Source organism: Ochotona princeps, chromosome 2 (assembly GCF_030435755.1).
Source record: "Ochotona princeps isolate mOchPri1 chromosome 2, mOchPri1.hap1, whole genome shotgun sequence".
NCBI classification, from domain to species: Eukaryota; Metazoa; Chordata; class Mammalia; order Lagomorpha; family Ochotonidae; genus Ochotona; species Ochotona princeps.
This window is the reverse complement of record NC_080833.1, coordinates 64,924,639-64,939,268: the sequence shown is the minus strand read 5'-3', so window position 1 is coordinate 64,939,268 and position 14,630 is coordinate 64,924,639. Positions and strand designations below refer to the sequence as shown.

General features: G+C 42.3%; 1 protein-coding gene across 1 annotated transcript in view; it reads right to left on the bottom strand.

Moving 5' to 3' along the window:
* MIGA1 (mitoguardin 1) overlaps positions 1-14,630 on the bottom strand; it is a 116,788-nt gene that overhangs the window by 20,062 nt on the left and 82,096 nt on the right. The window lies entirely within an intron of this gene.

The following is a 14,630-nucleotide window of genomic DNA, read 5'->3' as shown; positions in this document are numbered from 1 at the left end:
AGGTCACAGTCAGGAGCCAAGAATCACAGTCCAAGTTTGCACGTGGGTGACAATCACATGGAAGACTCGGACTGTGGTCACTGCAGCCATCATTGCTGCCTCCCAAGGACTTCAGTCAGAGAGAGCTGGAGTCAGGATCCAGAACCAAAAACCAAACCCTGGTGCCAATATGGGTCTCAATCAATAAATTAAATGGCTGTTCCTTCATTTTAAATATAACTGCTTATATTCTGTTGTGAAAAGAAAAGCAGAGTCTAATAGTTTTTGAATAGCAATAACTGAGGCAGCCCAGCATTGAGGCACAGGGCGACACGCACCTGCTGCCTGAAATGCTACATCCTACACAGGTGCCAATTCCAGTTTGAGCTGATTCACTTTTCCTCCAGCTCCTTACTAACGTGCCTGGGAAAGCAGTTTGGTCTTCTACAACCACATGGGAGACAGGCATGAAGTTCCTTGCACCTGGATTTAGCCTGGCCCAGCCCTGAACACTGCTGCCATTTGGGGAGTAAACCAGAGGATAGCAGTTAGGGTCTCTCAGTGTCTCATCTCTCTCTGCAACTCTACCTTTCAAAAATAAACAAATAAATAAATAATCAAAAAAACACTGAGGAAACATTCTAAAAAAATAAAAGTCGGGAAGATGTACTATTCAAAGAGTACTAAAAACATTTAAACCCATAACTGTAAATGAACAAAATATTCTTCAAAAACATCAAAATCATCTCAATAAGGTTACTTTAAGAATTTTTTTCTTACATGTAGTTTTGGTGTTAAATTTTTGTGTAACTGAAAAGTAGCCACTTGCTCCTGGCCAGGACAACAATTCTGTAAATAAACATGTGTACTCTGAGAGTTCACAAGAAACCACATTTGCAAACAGTATAAGCAACTGAGCAAAATACCTTTTGCCATTAGGTCATTTATGGAATGGAACCCTGCACTTTTGTTTTCTTTTAAATAAGTTTTTATTGAGATATAATGAATGTTCCATAAAACTCACCCTTCCAAAGTGTACAAGTGAGCCATTTTCAGTACAAGCACAGTTATGCAATCAGCATTTTTAAAAAGGATTCGTTTTAAAGATCTCCGGAACAACCAAAACACCAAAACAAACCACTCAAGAAATGGGCACGGGAAATGGGCAGACATTTCACAAAGGAACAAACCCAAATGGCAAACAAACATATGAAAAAATGCTCAAGTTCCCTGGCAATAAGGGAAATCCAAATTAAGACAACAATGAGGTACCACCTAACGCCAGTAAGGATGGCACACATACAAATAAACAACAGTAACACTTGTTGGCAAGGATGTGGGGAAAAGGGAACCCTACTCCACTGTTGGTGGGGCTGCAGACTTGCACAGCCTCTATGGAAAACAGCATGGAGGACACTCAAACAACTGAAAATCTACATACCATATGATCCAGCAATAGCACTCCTAGGAATATATCCAAAACACCTGTTACAAGAGAAACCAACACGCACCCCTATGTTCATGGCAGCACAATCAATAATCGCAACAACTTGGAAGCAACTGAAATGCCCATCAACAGAAGACTGGATAAGAAAGCTATGGTTCATTTACTTCATGGAATACTACTCAGTTATTAAAAAAAAAAAAATGAAATGCAGTTTTTTGTGGCCAAATGGGCCCAACTAGAAACCATTATGCTAAGGGAAATGAGCCAATCCCAAAAGGTTAAATATCACATGTTTGCCTTAATTTAAGATGAAATGATGTCAATCTGGAAAACAGTACCTGTATATTGTAATATTATTTCAACCTCAAACAGCCTGTATCTAATGCAACAAGATAATGTGATGTAATCAATGAATCAACAATCAATGTGAGTCAGACTGCTTATGATTTACATCAAAGAATCATAAAACCTAATATACTTTTAAGACCCTAAGCTACTCGGAAACGGGGGCGGGAGAGCAGAAAAATCTTTCATCTCCTTACAAGCTGTGAGGAACACGTGAAGTATAACCTATCGGGGACCTAACAAGTAACTCATAGACAATAGACTCAAAGCAGTATTAGACAATAGTAAAACCACGAAGACATACAGGGGGAATCAAGAGCGATCCTGACAACCTCTTAACAGGAGGTCATATGCACAGAGCAGGGGAGGAACCCAGAGTGGAGCAGGTGGACAGGAGGAGGATTGTATCCCAACCCTGAAGACTCTCAGATCCTCACCAAGGACTATCAGTACGGGCACCAAGGACTACATCCCAACAGCCAAGGAGACCACAGGGAATTGGAGTGCCTTCGGAGACCGAGAACTCAGAGGTCACCCAGCTCCATTTGGATACCACATGGGATGCAGGAAGTCCAAATCCTGCCTTGCATGATCCAAGGTCATCGGAACAACAGCTAGGAGCCCTGAGTGGTCTGCAGAAACAGAAGGACAGTAAACTTCCTTCGGGACTAGGAAGAGGAGCTTGCTCTGGTCCTTACTTAGTTCCAACTTTGGATCCCCACCCTCTGTTGCAATGACCATCAGGGTCGCTCCGGACTACCCCACCCTCAAAAAAAAAATCCAGAATAGATAGACAGAGAAATACAAGGAAAGCGTAGAACCAAACAGGAAACAGTCAGCATGGATCCACATATACCTTACTAGGTAGGACACAAAGATTAGTTACTCCTCACTAGGGTACTGAAGATTTCTCTGCACACCCCTCCTAAAACTGTTCTGCACTGCAACTGTTGACAAATGCCTTGTTAGAGCTATAAGCCAGTTTAGACTATCCTAAAATCTGCCAAGTTCAGCAAAATAAAGCTTCAACATTATAAACTGCTAAATACTAAAATGAAAACAGACATGAGACAGCTGAATAGTACCCTATAGCCACTTTAAGGTGTATAGCAGCCGGTTCTGTGCACAAACAAAAAAATTGAATGTCAATGAAATATTCACAGGAGGTGGTTAAGAACTTACATGATTTGAACATACTGATTACTCAATACCATGTCAATTAATTCCATAATGTTGTAAATTGTTGTTGATGTTGTGCTGGGGCTTTCAATTGATCAGGATGATATTCTGCCAGCTCTACCTTTAGATCAGAGATGGTCTCCCCAAGAAACTGTTGAATTTATCTTGACAATAAGATGCTGGACTCTATGCTTGGTATATGTTTGCAAAGAAAGGATCTGGACTTAATTTGATCTGTAATACTACAACAAGGTGGAGGAATTCACCATGGGGGGAGGGTACGGGAAGGGGTTGGGGGAATCCCAGAGCCTACGAAATTGTGTCACATAATGTAACGTAATAAAAAAAAAAAAGGATTTGTATTTATTTAGTTGAAAGGAGGAGTTAAGTTACAGAGGCAGAAGAAAAGGTAGATAGCTCTTTCATCTGCTAGCTTATTCCACAAATGGCTGCAACTGGAATTCTCTCTGAGTGGCAGGACGCCAAGTACTTGGGCCATATTTCACTGCAGGGGGCTGGATGAGAAGTGAGGTAGTGGGTCATGAACTGGTGCTCTGATGGGATACTGGCATCAGAGGAGACAGCTTAACCAGCTGTGCCACAATGACAGTCTCCAGCATTACCTTTTACCTATGGAACTTTAAAACACATACATACTTGAAAGAATTAAAAAGAGAGAGCGAGAGACAGAGATTGTCCATGCACTGGTTCACTTCCCCAATGGCCACAGTGGCTAGAACTGGGCTGGTCCAAAACCAGGAATCAGGAACTTTTAAAGGTTTTCCATGTGTGTGCAGGGGCCCAAGAACTTGAGTCATCCTCCACTGCTTTCACAGTCCATAAACAGGGAGCTGGATCGGAAGTGGGCAGCCAGAACTGTTGCCCAAATGGGATACCAGCACTGCAGTCTGCTATTCCACCATGCTGGCTGGTATAGTGGGTAAATCTGGGACACCAGTATCCCATATGGACGTTGATTCATGATCCCACCGTTCCACTTCCAACCCAACTACCTGGTAATTGACAAAGAAAAGCAATAGAAAAAGATGCAAGTGTTTGGACCACCGCCACCCATGGTGGAGACCTGGAAGAAGCTGTGGCTCCCAGATTCAGCTGCTGTGGCCATGTGGGAAGCGAACCGGTAGATAGAAGATCTTTGTCTCTCTCTTTATCTGTCTCTTTTCTACCCCAAACCCATCCCCACTTACCCTCTCTGTGTAACTATTACAAATAAATAAATCTTTACAAAAAAAATTCTTAGAAGTGGAATTAGAAGGTAACTTTATTTTAAAAAGAAATATCTATGTACTTTAAAAGATTCTTTTCAAATCTTATTATTGGTGTCACTGCTGTGGCAGAATGAGTAAAGCCTTTTCCTGTGATGCTGACATCCGTAGGTGCATCGGTTTAAACCCTGGCTGTTCCACTTCCAATCCAGTTTCTTGCTGAAACATCTGGGGAAAAAGTGGAAGATGGCCCAAATACCTGGGGTCCTGCACTCACATGGGGGACCTGGAAGTAGTTCTGGGTTTGAACTAGCCCAGCTTCAGGTACTGTGTCCATTTGGGAAGTGAACCAGTACATGAAAGGTCTCTACTGCCCTTTCTCTTTCTTAACTCTTTCCAGTAAATAAACAAATCCTTTAAAAATATTAAGATTTTGTTTTTTAGAAAGATGTATTAACTATTTAAGAGAGCAAAAAGAGAAGCGGAGAGACTGTTTCATCCATGGATTTGCTCCCCAATTTGCCCCAAAACCCCATTCTGGGCGAGACTGAAAGCAGGAGCTGGGAACTCTATCCTGATCTGCCACACAGGAGGCAAGAGCCCACGCACTTGGGCTATCCTCCACTGCTTTGCTGGTGCAAGGGCTGGAAGCAGAGCAGCAGGCACAGAGACACTGTGAAGTAGGATACCAGTGGTCCAGGCAGAAGCTTAACCTGCTCGGTGACATCAAGGGCCCCTATATTATTACTATTACTATTATTTTATATGTACTTACTTATCTTTATGGCAGAATGACAGAGAGGGAGAGACAGAGAAAGAGATGGGGCTGCGGGGAGAAAGAGAGAGAGAGAGAGAAATTCTACTTGCTGGTTCACTCCTGAAATTCCCACAACAACTCGAGCCAGACCAGACCAAAGCCAGGAGCTTGGAAGGCCTGGAACATCACCAGGAGCTCCCATGTGGGTATCAGGGCCTAACGCACTCTGACCATCATCCACTGCCTCCCAAGAGCATCAGCAGGAAGGTGGAGTGGAAGCAGAGCATCCAGGACTTACACAGGTAATAATACGGAATATCAGCATTATAAACAGTGGTTTAACTCACTGCACTGTCGTGTCAACCTCAAGAGTTCTGCACATATTCTAAACACAAACCCTTTGGGATACATAGAAATTATAATTTTTTCTCCCATTCTGCTATCTTTTTACTTTACTTTGGTGTTCACTGAACAACTTCTACTTTAAAAATATATTTATGGGGCCCGGCAGCGTGGCCTAGCAGCCAAAGTCCTCGCCGGGATCCCATATGGGCGCCGGTTCTAGTCCTGGCAGCTCCACTTCCCATCCAGCTCCCTGCTTGTGGCCTGGGAAAGCAGTTGAGGACGGCCCAACGCATTGGGACACTGCACTTGCGTGGGAGACCTGGAAGAGGTTCTTGGTTCCCGGCTTCGGATTGGCACGCACCGGCCCGTTGCGGCTCACTTAGGGAGTGAATCATCGGACGGAAGATCTTCCTCTCTGTCTCTCCTCCTCTCTGTATATCTGACTTTGTAATAAAAATAAAATAAATCTTTAAATATATATATATTTATGTATTTTTGAAGCAGAGGGAGGGAGGAGAGCGAGAAAGAGAACAAGAAAGAGAATGTGAGTACTTCCATCTTCTGGTTTACTCCCAAACACCTCCAACAAGTTGAGGGTTCCACATGTTCCACCTGGGTGGCAAGACCCCAATGACTTGAGCCATCAAGGCAGCTTCCCAGGGCCTGCATTAGCAGGAATTTAGAACCTGAAGCAGAGCTGGGACTTGAATTCAGGTACTCTAACATAGGATATGACATTAGTTTCTAAGCCAAAATACTGCTCAGCTTTTATTTTTCAAAAACTCTAGTTAGTCTATGATAATGCTAAGATCTTTCCTGGGCATTGGCATATCCTGGTTTCTAGCAATAGGTTGAGTTTTTCCAAACCCCCTTTGGAGATCTCATTGCTAAGTTTTTCCTTCAAAGTTTTTAGGAACAATTGTTATTTTAAAATTTTATTTTCATCTTATTTGAAAGTCAGACAGCAGCAAGAAAACCTCAGAGAAACAAAGATCTTCCACCTGCTGGTTCATTTCCCAATTGCCAGCTATGGTTAGCGCCAGGACCAGCTGAAAGTAAGGATGCTACAACTACATCAGGTCTCTCATGTAGGTAGCAGGGACTCAAGCACTTGAGCTGTCAGCTGTTGCCTCCCAGGGCATGCATTAGCAGCTGGATCAGACAGGGAGTGGCCCAGACTCAGCTGGCACTCGGATACAGGATGTGGGCATCTCGGGCACTGACTTAACCCTGTGCTGAAAGCCCACTTCTGCTCAGCCTTTTTTTTTTTTTTTTTTTTTTTTTTTGCCTCTTGCCAGGATGGCCCCCTTAGGCAGCTGTATTTGTAAATCACTGTCCCCAATCTGGCTTTTTTTTTTTTAAAGATTTATTTTATTTTCTTATTGGAAAGTTAGATATACAGAGAGGAGGAGAGACAGAGAGGAAGATATTCTGTCCGATGATTCACTCCCCCAAGTGACTGCAACAGCTGGAGCTGTGCTGATCTGAAGCCAGGAGCCAGGAACTCTTTCAGGGATTCCACACAGGTGCAGTGTCCCAAGGCTTTGGGCTGTCCTCTATTGCTTTCCCAGGCTACAAGCAGGGATGGGAAGTGGGGTGGCCAGAATACGAAATGGTGCCCATATGGGATCCCGGTGCATGCAAGGCAAGGACTTTAGCCATTAGGCTACCACACTGGTACCCCCAATCTGTTTTCAAAACAGATCCAGGAATAGGATTTTGCACAGAGTGAGCTCTGAGTTAGGTCATGGAAAGACAAGCCCCAAGACCAGAGCTCTACAGAAAGTTGTCAAATAGGGAAAGTTTTTTTTCTTTTTTTTTTTTTTTTAGATTTATTCATTTTTTTTTATTTCAGCCAGATATACACAGAGGAGGAGAGACAGAGAGGAAGATCTTCTGTCCGATGATTCACTCCCCAAGTGAGCCGCAACGAGCCGATCCAAACCTGGGAACCTGGAACCTCTTCCGGGTCTCCCACGCGGGTGCAGGGTCCCAAAGCTTTGGGCCGTCCTCAACTGCTTTCCCAGGCCACAAGCAGAGAGCTGGATGGGAAGTGGAGCTGCTGGGATTAGAACCGGAGCCCATATGGGATCCCGGGGCTTTCAAGGCGAGGACTTTAGCCGCTAGGCCACGCCGCCGGGCCCCAAATAGGGAAAGTTCTCTAAGGATGGGACTTTCTCACAAAACTCCAAAGCCATTACGTTCCTTTCAGCAGCTGCCAGGAGTTCCCGTGGTTGAAGGACTTGGTTTTCCTGACTCACATAGAGAGGCAGATAGGAACAGGGCCAACTAAAGGTGCACAAAGCTCAACGCTCTCATGAAGATTTAGCCATTTTGCTTCAACAAACATTCCTTGAATTTTTGGAGGTCTTGGTCAATTTTCAGAGTTCTAGAAGTTTTTATTTTGACAGCCTTTGCCAGTTCATTGCTTTTGTGAAGGAGTTTTGGCTCTCTTTACTCCACAGTTCTGGAAGTACTTTTCTAGCCTGCAGCTTTGGCACTTCACCTGCAGCAAGTGTTGTGCTAAATGTTTTCACTTGATTATCTCATTTCATTCTTACACTAACTCATAGGTGGTAATAATATTTTCCACATTTTAAAGTTAAAAAATAAGAGTAGCAGGAACTTGCACCAAATGCTACAAATAAATTATAAATCTAAATGCATGTACATTACTTAAGGATATTTACTCTTTTTTTTTTTTAAAGATTTATTCATTTTATTACAGCCAGATATACAGAGAGGTGGAGAGACAGAGAGGAAGATCTTCCGTCCGATGATTCACTCCCCAAATGAGCCGAAACAGGCCGATTTGCGCGCCGATCCGAAGCCGGGAACCAGGAACCTCCTCCAGGTCTCCCACGCGGGTGCAGGGTCCCAAAGCATTGGGCCGTCCTCGACTGCTTTCCCAGGCCACAAGCAGGGAGCTGGATGGGAAGTGGAGCTGCTGGGATTAGAACCGGCGCCCATATGGGATCCCGGGGCTTTCAAGGCGAGGACTTTAGCAGCTAGGCCACGCCGCCGGGCCCAGGAAATTTACTCTTTCTAGAAGAATCATTACATTTGAAAGACGGGGAGGGAGGCAGAGATGACAGAGGGCAAAAAAGCTGGGAAGAAAGAGAAAGCTCTCATCTGCTGATGCATTCCCCAAATGCCTGCAACAGCCAGGACCACGCCAGGCTGAAACCAAGAACTCAATCTGGGTCTCCCACAGGATGGGAGGATGGAACCATTTGAGCTGTCACCTGCAGTCACCAAACATGCGCAGTAACAGGAAGCTAGAATCTGGGGCAGAGCCAGGACTCAATCCTGGCACTTCAATCTAAAACGCAGGTATCCCAAGCAGCATCTTCACCGCAGTATCACACCCATGCTCAGAACGTATACCCTTAAGCACCAAACTGTTCCACCTCTATCTAAAAGAGCCAAGGGACAGGAAGTTTCAGATCACCCATGTTTAGAATGCCATGTCATTCAGATCACAGAGAATATAATAACAAAAAGAAGTATCATTATAACAACATCCAGAATTATATATTCCTTCATGTAATATTTCCCCACATATTTGAAGGAACAGAAGTTTTCCTAAAACAAAAATATTTTGAGATTAAAAAAAAAAGGAATCCTAACAACTTTTATGAAACAGCTAGGATGGAAATTAATTCAACATCAGTTTTAGAATTTAGTATCTACATACTCCTGCCAGGTGGAAAAAAATCCTAAGAGGGAAACTGGGGTCTCAATTAAACTCTGTATAAAATAAGTCATATTAATAAAAAGTGAAGAAATCCAACAAAGAGAAATTCCAAAGACAAATCTTGATCTATTAGTCTGCTTAGCTTATTTATTGGTTTGGCCAAAATAATATTTTAAATAAGCCTTCTAAAATACGCCTGCAGCTGTAAAAATATATCATACTGAAGATACAATAGGAGCTAACATAACAATCAACTTAAAAAATAATGACAAGGAACTGGTGCAGCAACCTATTGGCTAAAGTACTTGCCTTGCAACCTCCAGGTTCCCATATGGTCACGGATTCATGTCCTGGTGGCCCCACTTCCCAGCCAGCTCCCTGCCTGTAGCCTGGGAAAGCAGTAGAGAACAGCCCAAGACTTTGGGATCCTGCACCCACGTGGGAGGTCCAAAAAAGGCTCTGGGTTCCTGGCTTCAGATCACCTCAGCTCTGGCTGTTGTGGCGACTTGCGGGAGTGAATCATCGGACAGATCTTCCTCTCTGTCTCTCCTCCTCTCTGTTTATCTGACTTTCCAATAAAAATAAAATGTATCTTTTTCTTAAAAAGATAATGGCAAATCAGAAATATCATTAAGCTTTAAAACTTCCAAAGTAAAAAAAAAAAAACAAGTCATTAAACATCAGTTAAAATTTTCATTTTAGAAAGCATTTTATAGAAGCATTTTATAGAAGCATTTTTTTCGATTCCTGAAAACTTCAAAAGGTTTTGGAAGAGATTAACACTCAATTAGAGCTCACTTGTTCCTTCAAAAGCAGAGGTTAATAATACTGTTTCATCCCAGATCTGGAAACATGAAATTTATCATTAAAAAAGATTGTTTATTTTTGTGTGTGCTGAACCCGGACATAGCCTATATTTCTAAATTATTCTTCACTCAGAAGGTCACTTTTCAGAGAATCATTTCAGTATCTTCAAAAGAAAAAGTAATATGGTACTATTTTATACAAAAGCATCATACTGTCCATTAAGTTCTCTCATATTTCACAAGGACTGTAAAAATGACCAGGGAAGGGCCCGGCGATGTGGCCTAGTGGCTAAAGTCCTCGCCTTGAAAGCCCCGGGATCCCATATGGGCTCCGGTTCTAATCCCAGCAGCTCCACTTCCCATCCAGCTCCCTGCTTGTGGCCTGGGAAAGCAGTTGAGGACGGCCCAATGCTTTGGGACCCTGCACCCGCGTGGGAGACCTGGAGGAGGTTCCAGGTTCCCAGCTTCAGATCGGCGTGCACCGGCCATTGCAGCTCACTTGGGGAGTGAATCATCGGATGGAAGATCTTCCTCTCTGTCTCTCCTCCTCTATGTATATCTGACTTTGTAATAAAATCAATAAATCTTTAAAAAAATGACCAGGAAAAATATTAAGTTAATAACAATAATAATAGCTACTATAAATAACAGACAAAACAGATAAATCCTAAAGATGAAGCAATCAGTGAAAGAAATGTGCAGGAATAGCTGAAGATTTCAAACGCGCTAAATTACATCTCTTGCCTTCTGTGAGTTACAATGGAGTCTGGGCCTTCTCTTCCCAGGAATGTTATGCTTCGCTGAATGCCATGCAACATCTTTTAATTCAAGCCTTTAATTCATTAGCCCAGATCATGAATTAAATGTCAGAAGCACCCAAAACTAAGTTAATAGGCTACATTCTTTTTTCTTTTCTTTTTTACATTTTAAAGGTTCATTTATCTTCATTAGAAAGGCAGATCAGATTTATGGGTAGAGGGAGCAACAGAGAAAAAGATCTTTCAGATGTTGGTTCACTTCCCAAATGGCCACAACAGCTGGAGCTGAGCCAACCCAAAGCCAGGAGTTAGGAGCTGGAGCTTCTTCCGGGTCTCTCATGTCGGTTCAGAGCCCCAAGGCTTTTGGGACCCCTCCACTGCTGCTTTCCTAGGCCATGGCTGGGAGCTGAATGGGAAGTGCAGTAGGTAGGACATGAACCAGCACCCATATGGGATCCCAGCACTTACAAGGTGAGGATTTAGACATTAAGCCATTGCATAGGCCCTACACTCTTTTTTTTTTTTAATATTTATTCACTCTATTGGGAATTTTTTTTTATTTACTTTTACTGGAAAGGCAGATATACAGAGGAGGAGAAACAGAGAGGAAGATCTTCTGTCCATTGATTCACGCCCCCAAGCGGCCACAACAACTAGAGCTGAGCGGTTCTGAAGCCAGGAGCCTGGAGTTTCTTCTAGATCACCCACTTGGGTACAGGATGCCAAGGCTTTGGGCCATCCTTTACTGCTTTTCCAGGCCACAAGCAGAGAGCTGGGTGGGAAGTGGGGCCACCAGGACATGAACCAGCACCCATATGAGATCTGGGCATGTGCAAGGTGAGGACTTTTAGCCACTAGGCTATTGCGCTGGACCCTTATTGGGAACATTCTTTTTGCCAGCATGTCATGACCCACGTGAAGAGCAGAAAGTTGGAGTCAAGACTACACTTGATAGATTATCCTTTTTTTTTTTTTGCTGCATCTCATGAGATCTGATAGTTTTTATTTGAAAAATGTTTGAAAAAAGGAGATGGGAAAAAAGTTTTCATTTCCTGAACTAAAAATTTAAAATTTCTTTCCTTAATAGAAGTCTACAATTAAACGCATACACAGGGAGCGGCAGGTTAAGTCACTACCTGTAACTCTAGTATGTCCTTTGAGCACTGGTTAGAGTACCGACTGCTCTACTTCGGATCCAGCACCATGCTAATGTGCCTGGAAGAGCAGCAGAGGATGCCCCATGGAAGAGACCTGGATGGAGTTCCTGACTTCAGTGGAGCCCAGCCGCACCTGTCACAAACATTTGGGGAATGAGTCAGCAGAACATGATCTCTCTCTGTTTCTGTCTCTATGTCTCTCACTCTCTCTGCTTTTTTCAAATAAATCAATTAATTACAAAAATAAATGCACACACACATTGGGGAAAGGTAATTTAAAAAAAAATTAAATTGACAGCTAAAATTAATTTCTATTACCCAACAATGTTTTAAGTCCAGAAGTATACTATGATAGTATTCTAACATTAACAATGCTTTGCAGAACTTGAAGGGAACATATCCTAAGTATAAGAAAGCCAAACATGGGCCCGCCACAGTAGCCTAGTGGCTAAAGTCCTCATCTTGAATCCTCCAGGATCCCATACGGGCGCCGGTTCTAATCCCGGCAGTTCCACTTCCCATCCAGCTCCCTGCTTGTGGCCTGGGAAAGCAGTTGAGGACAGCCCAAAGCCTTGGGACCATGAGTTCGTGTGGGAGATCTGGAAGGGGTTCTTGGTTCGTGGTTCCTGGCTTCAGATTATCGCAGCTCTGGCCGTTGCAGTTGCTTGGGGAGTGAATCAATGGATGACGGATCTTCCTCTCTGTCTCTCCTCCTCTCTGTATACCTGACTTTGCAATAAAAATAAATAAATCTTTAAGAAAGAAAGAAAGAAAGCCAAACACAACATATCTCATATTTTGAGATTCTATTTCTATGACAGGTCCAGAATAAGGCAAACCCACAGGGACAGAAGGCAGATTATCTGCTGCCCAGGGCTGGAGGGTGTTGTGCATGGGGAGCTCCTGCTAATAGACAGAGGTCTAGTTCATGTTCTAGAATCAGAAAGTAGTTAGTGTGGATTGCATTTCTCTGTGAATACATCAAAAACAAAATGGTAATTTTTATGGCATGTGAATTAAATGTGAATAAACCACTAGAATAAGACTTTCCAGCTGCGATTTCAAAACCAATGTTTGGCAAAGTTTACACTGGAAAGCCTTCTTCATTATTTTCACAAATGATTGACCTCGCTTGGGAAAAGCCTACACCAGGAACTGCTTAAAACAGGTAAGGAAATTTTCTAGAAATTCAGAATAAAACAGTCAAATGATCAAAAACTGCTTAATTCCTCAAAAGGTTCTAACATTATTTTCCCAATGACTTTTCCATTACTTTTCCCAAACTGATAGTTTTGGGTACATGGCAAATGTAATACAAATTATTTAAAAATTTCTTAGAACACAAAATAATTCTTTTTACAACATTCACATACTAAAATCATGCATTTATACACTAGAAGAATCCTCATGTTGTCTCCTGAATATTCAGTTCTTTAGATGCATATTCATTTCACATTTTATTTCCCATGAGGATTTTAAAACTATATTACAACTCAGTAATTTAAATAGCAAATTTAGGGCCCAACATGGTGGCTCATCAGGCGAATCCTCCACCTGCAGCACCAGCATCCGATATGGGTACTGGTTCTAGTCCCACTGCTCCGCTTTTGCTCAGGCTCCCTGTTATGGGCCAGGAAAGGAATGCAGGATTGCTCAAGTCCTTGGGTCCCTGCACCTATGTAAGTGACCCGGAAGAGCTCCTGGCTCCTGGCTTTGATGGGCTCAGTTCTAACTCCTGCAGCCATTTGTGCAGTGAAACAGAGGATGGAAGATCTCTCTTCCCTCCGTATATCTGCCTTTCCAATAAAAATAAGTAAATATTTTTTTTAACCAGCAAATGTAAGACTAAATGGACATTTGGCAAAGTATGTTTTAAAGTTATACAAAAGAAACAAGCTTTAAAATGAGTATACTGGGCCCGGCGCTGTGGCCTAGCAGCTCAAGTCCACACCTTGAAGGCGTTGGGATCCAATGTGGGCGCCGGTTCTAATCCGGGCAGCTCCACTTCCGATCCAGTTCCCTGCTTGTGGCCTGGGAAAGCAGTCAAGGACGGCCCAATGCATTGGGACCCTGCACCTGCATGGGAGACCCAGAAGAAGCTCCTGGCTCCTGGCTTCAGATTGGCTCAGCTTTAGCCGTTGCGCTCACATGGGAAGTGAATCATCAGATGGAAGATATTTCTCTCTGTCTCTCCTCCTCTCTATATATATCTGACTTAGCAGTAAAGATAAATAAATCTTTTAACAAAACTAAGTACATTGCTCCACACAGCAGAAAGAATATAAAGTGAACAGCTATTCCTTTCTGCACGGATCATCTAGGACATAAATATCTACAGAATACAAGGAAAACATATATGTATCAATAATTAAAGGAAGAGGAAAACAGTTTTTCTATGGACCAACGGAAGATATTTTGTTTACTGAAAACTTATAAGTAAAACAGTATTTTTAAAAACATAAGCAATTCAAAAGACAATACGGTAGTCAATGGTTAAAATACACAAACATAGATGAAAGAGACTACAACTCAGCACTGCTTGGAAAAGAGAACTGAGGCTCAGAACACAAAACAATGGAAGAGCTAATGACTGGCCCTCCAAAAAAAAAAAGATTCATACATCAGTTACAAATGTGTTAAGTTATTTACATGCAAAAAACGTAATATCTAAAATATCTCATAAAATGCAAATGTTCTGACATAAAATATGCATCTCATTTTAAAAGATAGTTTTTGAGAATTAAAGGTTATTCATCCCTCTATTTCTTTTTTTCATTTTTGAGCCGTTTTTAACTTGTACCCTAGTCAAAGGCTTAAAGGTTAAAACTCCACTAAATAAACAGTTCAACAAATAAAAATATCATAGCTTTAAAAATTTGTTAGTATTCTCTTTGGGTACAGAATTTGATTCTTAACAGAAAACAAAGTACTATA